Below are 11,682 nucleotides of genomic sequence, written 5' to 3'. Positions count from 1 at the left end.
TTATGGTTGAATACTCAATAGGAAGTGTCAGGTGTGAACTCTGAACTTTCGGACATCCAGTTGAGCATTCTATTCTGCTCCTTTGGATCAGTTCAAACCCGTGTCTTCTACTATAGGAACTTTTCAAAAGTACAATCAGTCCCACTGACATTGGGTCATTAGCAACATTTTCATGTATGTAAATAATATGTTATATCAAAGTGGTGGAATGCAAAGTTCAAAAAATCAATACACAGTAATCAAAAGAGCTGCTTTTGGTATGAATTTATATTTCAGTGGATTTTTGAAATAAGAAAGTGGAAGAAACTGGCCAAAAAGCCCTAAGCAATTAGTTGCTAACAATGAAAAATTTATTACCCTATAAATCTTGGGAGGGGTTTTTTTCCCTTAAATTTCTTTTTTTCTCATTAACAAAAACAAAACTTTCTCCCTCTTCTTTTAATTCCCCTGATGAAAAGTAAAAATAAAATTCTTCCAACAAATATATAGTCGAGAAAAAAATTTTCTGCATTGGCTTTATCTAAGCAAAAATATGCCTCAATCTACATCATCTTTCTGTCCATCAAAAAGAATCTAGAGTTCTCATGCATTTATTAAATGCTAGTGGGTTGTGTCTTCACAAATATTAGGCCGCATCAAAAGGACATTCTAAAGCTATAATAATGAAAACCAAGAGATTAAGTATTTTGCATCATTTTTTCTTTCAAGCTATTACAGGCCATGAAAAACATAGATATCCCTGCCTTTTTGTGATACTGTAAGAATCAAATGAAATAAAAAAAACTTAATGATATGACCTATCATGAACATGGAACTCAGCAAAAAGACCACTAGATCTTGTTATATGATGTCAGTTTAAACCTACTACCTGTGTGAGCAAACGTCTTAATACCTTAAATAAACTTCTTACTACTTTCTTGAGTCCTTTTTGGGCCTCAGCTCATCCACAAAATGAGGAAAGTTAATGTCATTTAGCTCTAAACACATCATCAACACTGCTTTTGATTGATATTTTCATAAATAATTTCACATTAAGGTTAACTACTTTGATTTCATTTTTTGATCTTATTGGAGGCATAAAAGTTAGGCTTATGTAGTATATGCCATAAGTTTTAATATACATAGGTCCACTTCATATCAATGAAATAAACACTTGTGGTAGAAGCCAAAATAAACTTTGTGTTTTGTTTTGTTTTTACATATATTTCCATAAGTGGCAATCTTTTAGAAGTATGTTTATATAATGACTTTAAGTTTAATCATATTTTCCAAGTTTGGTGAACCTGAAGTTTGATTCTTAGGGAAATTTTTAAGAGGTTTTTTTTTTAATGACTTTAAACTCAGAGAAAATGAAGGAAATGTTTTACTATAGGCAGTTAGAGGCACCAGGAAGACCCAAATTTATATCAAGCCTCAAGATACTTATTAGCTATCTGACACGGAGAAGTGAGTCTGTTTGTCTCAGTTTCTTCATCTGTAAAATGAGTATAACAACTTCTCCCTCCCAGAATTCTTCCCCCTCATATCTGAGGATACAATAAGATAACTGTAAAGCATTTTGTACTACTACCACTACAAAATCTCCCAAGTACATGAGGAATACTAATTTAATAAAAACTGACACATTTGATACACTGCCCAGTGATGCTAAATATCCAAACTTATCTTAAGTAATGATGGAAAGGAGTAATGGGACATTACAATGAAATTTTCCCCATGTTATTTGTTATCATAATAAAAGTTACTCAAACTTTTAAATCCAAAGGAAATTAAGTAAATTAATTGTTCCTATTCAGACAGCCTTCTAATGAAATAAACAAACAAAACTTTAGTATCTCTGTGAGAATTTGTCTAAAACAATCAAGCCATACAATATAGGAAGGATGGAGCTGAGAAATTGTTCTCAATGAGAATGAGGAATGAAAATGAAATATTTGTGGTGAACCTATCATTATTCACATGATCCATTGTGAAATGGCTTTCTATCACAATCTATTATGGAGTAACTAGTCAGGTGATCCCCTGTCATAGGTGATGATCACCTATGGAAATCGTTTCAAAGGAATTAAAGCAAAGTTATTGAAGAGTTTAGTAATAGAGTTCTTCCTGAAAGGAGAGCTCCAGTTCATTGAAGCAAGTGAAAATTAATACAGATTAATTAATCAAACAACTAATTTTGGCAATGAAAGTGGCAGTTATAAGCTTTTGGCTTGTATGAAAATGGCAGTAATTTGATAAAATCATTACAAGCCCTAGGAGATAGATTTTCAGAGTAGATGATAAAAAACACCAACTCTTTCCTTTCCAAACATTTTAGATTGAGAGATGACAAACTTAGAGAATAAACAAATTTTATTTTATAACAGTATTACAGAAAGCAAAATATCACCTTAATACAATTTCAAGCTGCTATAAATCTAATCTGGCATTGTAACTACAGACAGAGTCAACAGCCAAAAACAAAACAAAACAAAATAACAACAACAAAAAATAAAATGAAATTTCAACACAGTTAATCTTAAGTCCCCTTTCTGGTGTCTCTGGTGATAGCTTCAAATGGTGTAGCTTTCTTATCACCACCAAAAAAACCATCCTAGCACCTATCCCTTTCCCTCAGCATCCTTTAAAACCTGCATGAATCTTCAGACACTAACTGAAACACATCTACCTTCTCAGCAACAAAAGAGGGTCAGTTTTTTTTTTAAACATGTAGACAATGAATGAGGTTTAATAAAAAGCAAGCATTCTACACGAGGGTGCAAATAATGGAAAATTTTGAAATTTGGACTTGTTAAGAGAAAAGCACTAAGGTTTTAAGCTGCCTATATCTTTTAATAAGAGGGAAGAAATGTCTTTCCTTCCTTCCCTCCTTCTTCTGGAATGTTTCAGGAGACTGATAGTCTGAGAACCAGCTGAGAAATTATTATCTGCACTGCAATACAACAAGGTTTCAAGAACAGTGCCCATGGGCCTCCTTCATAACTCTCTCTAATCGGGAGAATCTGTCCCTTACTTTCTGATGAAAGTAAAGAGCATTTGGAATGAAAGAGTTAAGAGGGCTCAATATAAAATATATCTCAAGAGAAATTCTCAAACATGACCAAAATTTTTCAAAATGTAGGAAATTAAAAAAAAAAACAACCCTACTTTGTAATATTATCTTAGGCAGTATATTGACCTCAATCTGAAAAATCTGTAAATTATTCCAGTAAGATTTCAGTTGACAAGAGTCAGGGGGAAAATCCCCTATCTAAATTAGTCAAAGATTTTCCTTTTTTGTACAACAGCACCTGTTCAAGTGAACAGCACCTGACAGCTGAGGCTGGCTTTGTTCACTATCATTTGATCAGAAAGCAGGCATAATTAGCAGGTAGTTGTACACAAAGTCAAAGACAAATCCTAAATTTTGAAAAATAAAAATAAAATAAAAACTAACAATATTAGGAAGTGGTTATACAAAATAAAAAAGATGAATAATAATTAAGATGTCAGGAAACAGTATAGACCAGAGATGTTATGGTAAAGTTTGGTGTTGGCATTTTAATCTTCAGGTGCCTGGTCATTATTACCGCTTGTGGTATAAATTCATTGGAGTAGTGGTGTGGTATCAAGACTAGGATTGGTCAGAAATTCTTCATGTTCACAGAGTTGAATGTAATTTGAAAAGAACATTTCTGGAAAAGAAGACAGAGGTAAATTTTATTCAATTTTATTCAGGAAACAAAGGCATCAACACATCAGATTTCAATATTAAAAGAAATAACTTTTGAACATCTAATTAGCAATGTTCTAGAACACTACGACTATAAAATTAGCAATGAAATATAACCTCTGATCCCAAAAGACTTATTTTTTAGAGATAATATTCAAATACTCAAAATAATCAGCAAACTTCAATAACTCTATTGCAGATATTATCATGTCTTAAATACTTTTAGACTACTTGGTAAAGTAGTTTACTGGGTGTTCAGAGAATGGTGAAGAAGTTAATGTTTAATTAGAACTTTGAAGGATGAGTAGGACTTTCCCAGATGAAGAAGAATGGGGTAAATAGTGGTAATAAATGTTCAATAGCAAAAAACGTACCTATTGGGGGTGTGAGAGACAAAAAATAGACAGAACCATGTTGTTATCAGGATATTGGGGTTTTGGGAGGGGGGTTTGGTAGGGAAGAAGTGCAATGGGGATTTGGCTTATGATTTAATTTGGCACAAAGAATTCCCAGGTAAGGGAACTTTCCCTAAAGCAGGTAAGTAATTCAGTTCTACAATTTAGTTTTAGATAGTTGTCTGGAGTACCATGAAGTCAAATGATTTGTCCAAAATGATATATATATATATATATATATATATATATATATGGATAGGCATATGAAGGAGGCCCCTGAACTTGTTTTTTTGAGTTGTCCTGTTTTCTAGAGGTGAAGCTTCCTTAAAGCTAACTTTTTTTGAAATTTTTTTTTCAACAATTGAACTCAGTGTGCCCTTGAAGCCCAAGTTAGCTACAAACTGACTCTAGTCAGTTTAGCCTAGACTAATAGACTATTTGTACAGCAAGGACCTTTTCAGAGTAGAAAAATTTCCTTCCTCCAAGGATCCAACAGTTCCCAAGTCCTCCTGCTCCATTACAGCTCCTTATGTCACTCCCATTTGGGCAAGTGGACTATCCTCCACTTCTTCCACAAAACCTTCCCATTCCCCTATAACCTAAGGCTCTGCCTGCACTGTCAGCCCCATCCCACTTTGTACTCTGTTTAAAAGGGGACCAGACAAGTTTGTTTTTACTTTCTCTTGTTATTAAATAAACTACTACTTGTGTCTTCTGGAGTTATTACTGTTTGGCTGACAGGAATAACCTGAAGCCACATTTTCCAAATTCCAAAATAAGTTCTTCTTAAAAAGCTAAATTAAAAACTCAGACATTATCTGAAAAAATTCATATAGTATGCACTTAACAAATGATTTAACTATATCTTTATAATCAAACAGGATGACTAGAGAATATGAAGGCCAATTATATTTTTTTACAGCTGGACCAATGACAAGGTCCTAAGACAGTAGGAACTGGGAAGTAGCACATCTGAGAAACACTTCAGCAAAAAAACTATAACTTGGTGATTAAATATGAAAATTCAAGACAAGAAAGAAACTAAAATAATTCCACGATATTATATATGGGACTCAGAAAGACAAGTCAGTGGGAATGCTTTCCTAATAACTAACTGGGAAATTTGAAAGGGGAAAAAATACCTTGGTTTAATCTGATACATACTTACTTTTGGATGATATTAGGGAATCAAAATGGAAAGTGTAGTCAAAAATGGTAGTTTTACTTTTTGCAAAAGTCACAAAGTAACATTTTTATTCTCTAAGCTTGCCCAGTTGGGTAATGTAAATATTGGACTAAATCTTGGATGGCCAACTAGGTGATACAATGGATAGAATGCAAGCCCTGGAATCAAAAAGGCTGATCTTCCTGAGTTCAAATCTGGCCCCCAACACTTCCTATCTGTGTGACCCTGGGTAAGTAATTTAAGCCTACTTACCTCAGTTTGCTTATTTATAAAATGAGATGGAGAAGGAAATATCTTTGCCAAGAAAATCTCAAATATAGTCACAAAGAGTGGAATATGAATAAAAATGACAGAATAATAGCTAAGGCTTGGCTATAGGAGATGTGATTGTGATCATGAAAGTAGATGAAATGCACAAGAGAAAAAATAAATGCTAAAACTTAACCAATATAAGGTTTCTGTTTTTAGTTATACAAGCTATTTTGGTTCCTCAGACTTAGTAGTATTTGCTTTATTTAGTAAAATATATTGTTGAATATACTTAAATATGAATGTTGTCAGTATACAGCTCTAAGTCTCTTCACAGACAGAAGAAAATAAAGTTCTGATTAACACAGCCTCCCAAACTAGAGAAGCAGCTTTATTTTATAAAGAATCCCTATTACAAATATGCATTTCTACCGCATTATATGATGCAAAGCTTGTTCTGAGTAGGTCAATAAACAAGGCATTAAAAAGAAGGTACAGACTTTTAATAGGCTTAAAAATCTACTTTGCCATAAATATACAAGATCACCTTTTAATCAATTTATTAAGCATCTACTTTATGTAGAGTAAGTCATTGAGCTAGATGCTAGGGTTACAAAAACAAAAACAAAAACCATCCCTGTTCTCAGCAAACTAATATTCTCTTGGGGGCAGAGCAAAGGTATATAATAACAGGTAAATATGGAGGCAGATGAGAGCATGTTCCCTATGAAAACAGCAAGTTGACCAACTTAGAACTTAAAATAGTAGAAACTAAAAGCAAATAATGTGAAAAAACATTGGAAAGACAGTTTGGAACTAGAATATAAAAAGGGCTTAAATACGAAACATTGGTTGGTGGTTATCCTTCATTCTTGAAGAGGACCAAAATGACATCACAATGTTAGAGTCCCATTATAGTGTGTCTGGATGTGGTTTATCAGACCAGTACAAGCTTGGAATGCTCTGCACAAGTTGGACACAAACAGTCCCTATGAACATTAATTTGCTCTTCTGAGTTAATTCAATTCAGTTTTGCTCCTAGAACACAGGATCTTTTCTGATAAGAGCACACCATTCTGGGAAGGCTCCTGCCTGTGTCCCATGTTGTATAATCAATTCTAAAGTTTGTTTTTTGGAGTGTAGGTCATATCTTTATTAAAGTTTTTTTTTTTTAATTTTCAAAGCCTATGCATGGATAATTTTCAACATTCAGCTTTGTAAAATCTTGTGTTCCCTCCACCCTTTACCCCGTCCCTAGATGGCAAGTAATTCAATATGTTAAATACTTGCAATTCTTCTATACATATTTCTACAAATAACATGTTACACAAGAAAAATAAGATCAAAAAGGAAAAGAATGAGAAAGAAAACAAAATGCAAGCAAACAACAACAAAAAAATGAAAATATTGTGTTGTGATCCATACTCAGTTCCCACAGTCCTCTCTCTGGGTGCAGATGGCTCTAATGATCTTGTGATTAAGAGAGAAAGAAAAAGTGTCCTGTATTACTTTTTCTGACCACCTCATGAGAATTTGCCCTTTGTGAGTTCTCCATAAAATAATGTTTTTAGCTTTCGAACAATGCAATCAGTACAATGGAGTTGCAATCTCTGTGGCATTATTTGAATAGTTGTCAGTTTAGTTCAAGAAATGACTTCAGTGTCTGGTATCTTATCCTCCCAGGTCATCTTCAAAATCCCCCTAAGATGGAGCAGCTAGGTGGCGCAGTGGGTAGAGCACTGTCCCCAAAGTCAGGAGGACCTGAGTTCAAATCTGACCTCAAACACTTAAACTTCCTAGCTGTGTGACCCTAAGCAAGTCACTTAACCCCAATTGCCTCAGGGGGAAAAAAAAGTTAAAAAAAAAATCTTAAGACAATCCGAATGGAAGCAATTCATTCTCCTGGCATGGAGCTGGTAGACTGTCCAGGTTTTATGGGCACACAAAATTAGATTAGCACAATGGCTCTGCAGACCTTGTTTGGTAGCCAGTCCTCTCCTCTCCCATACTTTCCTCTGAAACTTCCAAAACTTTGAGCTAGCTCTGGCAATGTGTGTGTCAACCTCAATATCAAGACGGCCATCCCTGGAGAGTATACTGCCAAGGTAAATGCACTTATTATCCACAGCATTCAAAATTTCTCTATTTGCTGTAATCAGCTGTTGAACATATGAATGGTGTGGTGCTGTCTGATGAAGTACATGTGTTTTCTTCGTGTTAATTATTAGGCCATTTATAAACTACACAGGAAGCTTTATAAGAAAGTGAGTGACATGGCCAATCTATATTTTAGAAAAATCAGTTTTGTAGCTCTGTGAAAATGGGCTGGAGATAAGGGAACCTAGAACCAAAAGAGACCATTGAAGATGACACTGTAAAAGCCCAGGAGAGATGATGAAGACAAAGGAAAAGTCTGTGTGAGTACAAAATGGAAGAGTGATAATGTGCAATGAAAATGGACAAGACTTTAGCCAAATGGAATGTCGGGAAAGATAAAAGCATAATTGCAAATTAAAAGGTTATCCAGAATTCAAATAACCAAAGCAAAATGTTTGTTCTGATTTTATATATACTTTTTATCCATGCATATATGTATGTATGCAAAAATAAGTAACATTGAGAAAGAACCCTCAAACACTAATGGAATTATGTTTGGTTGTCTTAATGCTTCATTATAAATCTTTTTCATCTGGGTACCTAAAAGTAATAGTTATTATAATTAAATAAACATATATTAAATCAAAATATTCAATGGTCAGAACTTTACATTCCCCAATTACTCTAGATGAAACATTAATTTATTGTGTCAATGGAGTCAGGAATGGGAGAGAGGCTGACTAGTTCCTGCTCATGAATTTCTTGAATAAATTCCCTTTTCTCCACAGAGAGTCAGGTCCTTATCATCTTTTATCTAGACAATCCAATACAGCAGCCTACTGTTTGGTTTTTCCCCCAATCACCTAACTCCATCCTTCATATAGCCACCACAGAGATTTTCTTAAAGGAAAGACCAGACAATATCTCTTTTAAACTGCAGTGGTTCCCCATTACCACTAAGATCAAAAATATATTCCTTTGTTCAATAATAACAACTCTTCACAACTGGCTCCTTTCTATTCTTCTTGCACATTCCTCCCTTCTCTATTCTCTACAATTCAGCACACTAGCCTATCTGCTCTTCACAGGTGCCTTTCCATCTCTTGTGTCTGTGCCTTTATACTGGTCATTCTCTATTCTGATCGTTTTAAGAACATGAAGGAAAACAACCAACCAAGTAACTAATCTCCATGCCTGAAATGCAAACCCTCATCTCTTTCACTTTGGTTATATGGTATACTTTAAGCTTTAGCTCAAATATCAACTTCAAAAAGCATTTGCTAGGTCTCAGCATCTAGTATCTTTCTGCCTGAGGTTACCTTATGTGTAAATGTGTATATAAAGACATGTAAAGCATACAAGAATATGTTATGTATTCATTAGACTGTCAGCTACTTGAAGGCAGAGACTTATTTTTGTATCTGTATCCACAGCACCTTAGCATTATGCCTGGCATACTGTAAGGGCTTAATAAATGCTGGTTGACTGATAAATAGAGCTATGAAATTGCATATACATATATGTGTGCATATATAACATACCTTCAAAAATACATGTATATACACACACATATATATATTTATACATGGTTATAAATAGGCAGATATACATATATAGATGTTCATCTTTAAGTACAATATCTAATAATGTGACAATAAGGGATATCAGTGGAGCAATTCTAAATAAATGAAATCCTCAGTGATAAGCCTTTGTGGAATGCATGCAACATAGGAAGCCATAAACTAAAAACTTAGAATCTCATGTTAGAAATCACCTGGAATAACCTATTTGTTCATTTTACAGTTGAAGAAATTATTATTTTTGAAAGATTGAGTGACTTGCCTGTAGTCATACAATTAAAGTTACATGGCCAACTCAAACTCCCATCTTCTGACTTTAAGACCAGTGATTTTCTCCTTAGCCTTAGTTCATATTTTCTTATTTCAATGAAGGAGAAAAACAATCTGAATTTGCTCAATATGTGAAAGTAAAAATAAGTAAGTTTCTTTGCTTTCTTCACCTAAGAGTACTATTAGGATTTTCATCAATTCTTATCATTTTTAAAGCTTGTATTTCTTCCTATAGGAAATGAAGAAACACTTTAATTATCTTAGCTTAATATGGAGTATGTATTAATCTAACATGATTGTACTGTTCACCAACATCTGCATGGTCATATGGCTTCTCTTGTTCTTAGGTGAGAGCCCAGATGTTAGAATATACTGCATCACTTTGAATTCTGGTCCAGTAAAAACAACACTGTTTCCATGACCTAGTTTTCTCCGTCCCTCCCCCAACTCCATACCCCCAACTTCATAGGCAAACATTTCTAAATGTGACTATCATGCAATAATATTCCCTTGTCTCTATCTCCCCCTTTAGGATGCTGTGCAAACATGACGATTCAAGTCAAGTTTCAATCCATTTCTTCCCTGTTAGGATCAACTTCTTCATCAATAAAGCTAGTAGCCAGTTTCCTTTTAAGCTCTCATACTACATCTGTATTTAATTTTCTCAGTACATAAGATGGAAATCTCTGGCAAATAGCCATAGAAAGGGATTTGGCACACAGTGAGGCGAGTTAGCCAAAAAGCACGGACCAAAAGAATGCAGCTCACTGTGACACAGTGCTTTACGACTTAGAGCTTTTCTCAAAAAATAACATGAAGTAGACAGAACATGGAATAGTAATTTTCCTTGACATGTAAGCAAACTAAAGCTCTGAAAGGCTAAATGACTAATTTAGATAAGTTAGAGTCAGGATTTTAACCTCTGTCTCCCAACTTCTAGTTGCACCCATGGATAAATACTCCTAGAATGGTGGTTTGAGCATAGATGATGGAACACTGGGTAAAACAGGTGAGTTTAATGGCATTTTGGATCCTGCATGCAAGAATGCCTGTCATCTGAAATGAGCAGATCCAGATCCTTCTATATGAATGATTAAGAATCAGTGAAAACATCATTCTGAACAATCTTCCTTGGGAAGGAAAGAAAATTGGCATGGGAATAAAGACTGGTGTCTTCCAGTGTAAAGAATCATATTTGGAATCCAAAGACTAGTTCTTCCTATTTCTTCCATTTTCTAAACTGTGTGACCTTAGACCAGGGATTCTTAATTTGTTTTTCTATGTCATAGACCAGGGGTCCTCAAACTTTTTAAATAGGGGGCCAGTTCACTGTCCCTCAGATTGTTGGAGAGCCGGACTATAATAAAAACAAAAATTTTGTTTTGTGGGCCTTTAAATAAAGAAACTTCATAGCCCTGGATGAGGGGGATAATTGTCCTCAGCAGCCGCATCTGGCCTGCGGCGTAGTGAGGACCCCTGTGGCATGGACCATTTTAAGTAGTTGCATAGAATGTATGGAGCCCTTCTCAGAAAAATGTTTTTAAAAGCATAAAATAAAATACGCAGGATTATAATGGGAACCAATCACATTAAAATATAATTATTTAAGTATTTTTTAAATGAGTTTACAGACCACAGGAAAGATAATAATCTCCCTAGATATCTATTTCCACATTTGTAAAACGAAGTGCTTATCTTAGATGGCTGTTCAGGTTCCTTTAAAATCTAAATCTATACTTATGACTGAGATCTGAATGTCTGAATTCTGGCATTGCCACTCAATTATCCATTTGATGTGGTCTTAGTCCTTTATGTTCTCTGGCCCTCAGTTTTCTCACTTGTACAGTGGGGTTTGAGTTGATAATTTCAGGATTCTAGAAATGTGTGGAGAGAGTTAAAGAAACTACCCTAAAGAGAATAAAATGTCTTTGTTTTCCACAGGAATGGATATACACAGAGTTGATGTGATCAGGCTGACTTCACAAAAGCAGCTTTTGAGGCTCTCCCCATTCTGTCCCTTTTTTAATCTATAATTTGTCTGTTTAAGAAGAAAAGGTATTAAAACCACAGGGGAAAGTCAGATCTTTTTTTCTCTCCTTTCTTTCATTGACTAACTGTATATATTCTATATTCCAGGAGGTCCCTTTTTTTTGTTCTTTTTTTTTTTTTTTTTTTTTTTTTTTAAGGGACTGC

At 34.5% G+C, this 11,682-nt stretch overlaps 1 protein-coding gene across 21 annotated transcripts in view; it reads right to left on the bottom strand.

Annotated features, from left to right (window-relative positions):
• Positions 1-2,334: 2,334 nt before the first annotated feature.
• EPB41L2 (erythrocyte membrane protein band 4.1 like 2) overlaps positions 2,335-11,682 on the bottom strand; it is a 281,401-nt gene continuing 272,053 nt past the window's right edge. For all 21 annotated transcript variants that reach the window (XM_031964261.1, XM_031964262.1, XM_031964266.1 and 18 more), the window contains one exon: positions 2,335-3,674. The gene's annotated coding sequence lies outside the window, so the exon portion shown is untranslated. The remainder of the gene's footprint in view (positions 3,675-11,682) is intronic.

This window comes from Sarcophilus harrisii, chromosome 4 (genome assembly GCF_902635505.1).
Source record: "Sarcophilus harrisii chromosome 4, mSarHar1.11, whole genome shotgun sequence".
Lineage (NCBI taxonomy): Eukaryota > Metazoa > Chordata > Mammalia > Dasyuromorphia > Dasyuridae > Sarcophilus > Sarcophilus harrisii.
This window is presented reverse-complemented; position numbering and strand designations above follow the sequence as displayed.